Raw genomic sequence first — 4657 nt, 5'->3', positions numbered from 1 at the left:
ATCGCATGGCACACACATACCAAAGGAGTTTTAGCCTGGTATGTTTACTCAGATAAAATAAAATAATGTTTTGGACACGATACTCTGATGTGATATGTTTTTTATGAATGAATGACAATTGTGGTTATATATTAAATTAAAAACAAAATTTTTGGTCATGATTTTTGGGTCGTTACAAGTTGGTATCAGAGCCTTGGTTTGAGGGATTCGGGCACACTCTCGGATGTGTCTGAACTCAAACTAAGGAAGTGGTATAAAGTTTTCAAAAGAAAAACCATGTTAATAAAAGGATTTTGGAAATAGAAAAGAACTTTAAAAAAAGAAGGAAAAGGGTGTGGTGCATGCAATCAACCGGGCTCAAGTAAGTTCTCCCAAATTACCCATACATGTTTGTTTAGATATGATATGCTTATGACAACTGCATGCTAGATTACAACTAAGGATCTAGGAGGATGCCTTAATTATGTGCCTGTTATATGTATATGAGCTTTATGTGTTGCAGGCTAGTACAGATTCCTGAGTACGGGATAGAGTAGTACGATTGGATTGTGTGGTTAGATTTTCCTTTTTTCTGAATGCTACTTGCTTTGTGCTTTGTGGGATTTTGAGTGATGCAAGTTAGCCATTAGGTGAATACGTCAATTCACATGTGACCAGGGTTGAATAATCTCAGAGTGCTGGATTTGGCCCTATTGCGCAGCTCTCATCGAGTCTAACTGTTGTAGGGACGAGTCCTTTAGTTGAAGGATTATCTGAGCCTCGTCACATGTGATAGTATTCAGGTAGTGGCGAATTGGCATCACGAAGATACCTTCAGTAGCTGAGGAGTGGGTTGTGGGTTGGAGGTTACCCTAGGGCATGCCTAGGATGAGAGTAGTGTTGGGAGCAATAGTAGTAGTGAAAGGGACTTGGTGGAGTCGAGGCAATTCTTTAGGAAAGTACGGATGATAGTACTTGATGCAAAGCTCTTAAAATCCCTTACCAAAATCATGATTTTTAAGAGGAAAAAGGGAAGGATTTTCCTTGTGTGTCTTGAGTGAATTTTCAGTGTATTTGAAGTGGAAAAGAAAAATGAGGTTGATGGTAGGGTGCTTCTCATCCAAGAATAAGAAGAGAAGAGAGAAGAGATTAGTTTGGTTATTACATGGAGGGTTTATACTTAGAAATATGTGATACAACTAGCTTGCATAACCTCTAAACAACAATGAGGTGTGAAGATTTTGAATTAAATAAACTTTTTTTTTAACAAGGCCGAGAATTAGAGAGGGAAAAAGGCAATTAGATGTTGGGCTTCAATTTGATTATCAACCGAGATTGTATAGCCCAACAAGAAATTTTTCGGCCCATTTTGCCCACATACAAGTTTACAGTCCAAAAGAGTAAAATAAATGGGTTTTCGGCCCAATGTGATTGAATAGGTGGGTTTTCGGCCCATGAAAAGAAATGCATGATTTTCGGCCCAATTAAGGACCATGGTGAGTTTTATGGCTCAAAATATTATAACTTAATGAATGTGGCTCCAACTAGGGCCCAAATGAGGATTCGTGGCCCAAAAGAACCAAGTTGAGGGGTTACTGGCCCATTCAGGCCAATAAGTGAATCTTGGTCCAATAATAGGTTTGAACCAGGAAGTTAAGGTTACAAGCCCAAATTTGAGTGAGTGTAGTGTATTGAATTAGGTTTAGAGCTTGCACAAATGAGTTTTGATTCAAATTTTCGTTTTTGAATGAATAACATATATAACCTCATACTTAGGGTTACAAGATACATCGAAGGTTAATTACACATGGACGTAATTTCCTAGCATTAAAATACTAGTTATGACATAATCTTTTTGGACCACCATTGTCAACGTGCATGGAAACCTTGGAATTATACCCAATAAGCATCTCTATTTTAGATGTGCCCTTAAGTGTTTATGCTTCAGCAACAATCAACATTTGGGTCAGATCAATTAGGTTCACGTCGATATTCCTCATATTAAAGTTCCCAATGAACTGATCAAATGAATTTGGAAGTGAAAGAAGAACCAAATCAATGGCTTGCTCCCTTGGGAAAAAGACACTCGTTCTTGTACGATTTCATTTGTAGAACATGCGCACACACAAAATTTCCATCTTGATGTCTACATGCCAATAGGGCTTGAGTTGTCTCATAACAATACAAGATTTATTTGAAAAAAATGGGTGCGACATATCCACATGGTGTTCCCAACCCTCATCAAGATATTCAAGGAACTTGAGAACCAAATTAGAGTTTGGCTTGGTGATCACAAACTTTCTTATACAGGTGATTAGACATTCGAAACGATTAAAAGTTTGAGTAAGGGATTCATTCATGAGTGAAAAAAGTGCTCGTACTTCTTTTTCAAATTGATTTCGTCATTGGAAAAGATTTCTTTAGTCCCTTTTAAAGATACCTTAAATGTTACAATTCTCAACCAGATTATAGGCTTTCTACGACACCACATTACATATGGAAACCATTACTCTAACATCTAGATTAACCTTTACTTTAGTATCATTCATCCAGTGATTCGTCTAGGAAAATATAGTCTGTGGAGGATCGTTTTCTTGAATCCATATGCTCATAGGAATGTATGGACCTTCAGTCAGAGTATCGACCATGTTATGATCCACGGTGTCAAGAATCATTACAGTTTTACTTTACCACATAAAAAAGGATTTCCATCAAAGGGTGGGAACTTATTGGAGGCCTATAATTTGTAGCTTGAAGACGAAGATGGGTTTTTTGAACTTGATGACATCATTAATTGAACAAAGAACACATGGATTTAGAGAGTTGTAAATTATTATTTGATACCACTTGTTAGTTCCGTAGACTTTGGTTCAACCAATGAAAGCATAAGAACACAATATAAAATTTAAAAGTAAATAGAAAGAATCATAAACTTATTTTTATTCGATACTCTCTTATATATTTTCACACAGAAAAGCAGTTCCAAATCCAACCTAGCAAGACTTACTAAAACATAAACCCTAGAATCACACACACACACACACATATATCTATGTATATATATATATATATATATATATATATTAAAGATCTAGTATGCTCAAGATATATATATATATATATATATATATATATATATATATTAAAGATCTAGTATGCTCAAGATTCATATTAAAATTATATTGCTAAATAACATATGATCATAAGGGTCACACTAACAACAACTTGATACAAATGATTATTTATTAGAAAATGATTGTAATAAATATTCATAAACTCTTATAATAAGTTGGGAGAATATTTATTTCAAGGAAATAATTATTTTAAAATACAAGTTACACATTATTTCATAATGTATGAATATATATATATATATATATATATATATATATATATGTCATGTACATATTTCTGGACCTAATAAGCCTTTTGTCTTTTAGCAAAAGACAATGTTTATATCTTATAAACCTTGATTTTATTAAATATAAACTCTTGGCTTGTCTTTTCATCTTGAAACTGTGAATTGAAGAGAAGGGACAAGAAGCATGGGTCTTGCATTTGTTTAATGAAAAGAGTGCAAGATAAAAGAAACACACTCATGACATAGGGGCATGCTTGCAGAAAGTGTTAGGATCTAGTGGGTATTGACTTCACTTTATGACTATGTAAAGATTTCACTCTTGTAATCTTCTTCTTGCACCAAGCAAGGCCGAGAGCATCTTCTCCCCTATCTATCTTCTCTCTAAAGTCATGCACTTTGAAGATACTTTTTGCTTGCCTCCTCTCTTTAAGTCATAATCTTTTTTTGACATAAAGCTTAAGAGTTGTAACTAGCATTACATCAAGTCGGAACATGTCTTAAGGCTTCATCCTCACTCCATCAACTTCCAAGCCTCCCCTAGAGGTCTCAAAGTGCTTCAAAGGTTGTTACCACTTCTATTCCTTCTATGGTTGTGTTATAAATCTTTCTATTACTTGCAAGATAATGCTTGGTAGGTGATAAAATATTTATGTTATTTATAAAAATCAAGTCTTCCATTTTCCATTATTTGTAGTTTTTGAAACTAAGTTTTAAATAAAACCCAACAATATATATATATATATATATATATATATATATATATATATATATATATATATATATATATTGTAACGTCCTAAAAATTCATGGAAAATTTTTCATTATATAAACAATAAACGATACAAGTGAGTTGTTCCAAAATGAATCTAAGTGATTATATGATTTACACATCAGAGTAAAAATCATAAAATGCCAATGCGATAAAATTCTTGGGGATGTTGTGCATTCACGCCGGGCCCTTCCCTTTGGATTCAAAAGTACCTTAAATCGTAAATATAAAACCATAAGCATAAAGCTTAGTGAGTTCCCCAAAATGCTACATACCATACATACAATAGAGATTGTTTTGTTCCATCTATAGTCTTACGATTATCATTATACCATGAGCTGTATCATGGTCTTTCATTGCCATGCTAAGGGCCAGAACGCAGGTCTTACAAACAAGTGTCAAGAGTCACCTCCTGGTCTTACATGCAAGTATCACAAAGACAAATAGCATCTTATATATAACTGCCAAGGTCCAAACCTCGGTCTTGCATACAATGTATCGGGAGCTATATCCAGGTCTTTGATGTAATTGCCAGGTGCCACCACCTA

This window comes from Lactuca serriola, chromosome 3, assembly GCF_051521515.1.
Source record: "Lactuca serriola cultivar US96UC23 chromosome 3, Lser_US96UC23_V15, whole genome shotgun sequence".
NCBI classification, from domain to species: domain Eukaryota; kingdom Viridiplantae; phylum Streptophyta; class Magnoliopsida; order Asterales; family Asteraceae; genus Lactuca; species Lactuca serriola.
This window is presented reverse-complemented; position numbering follows the sequence as displayed.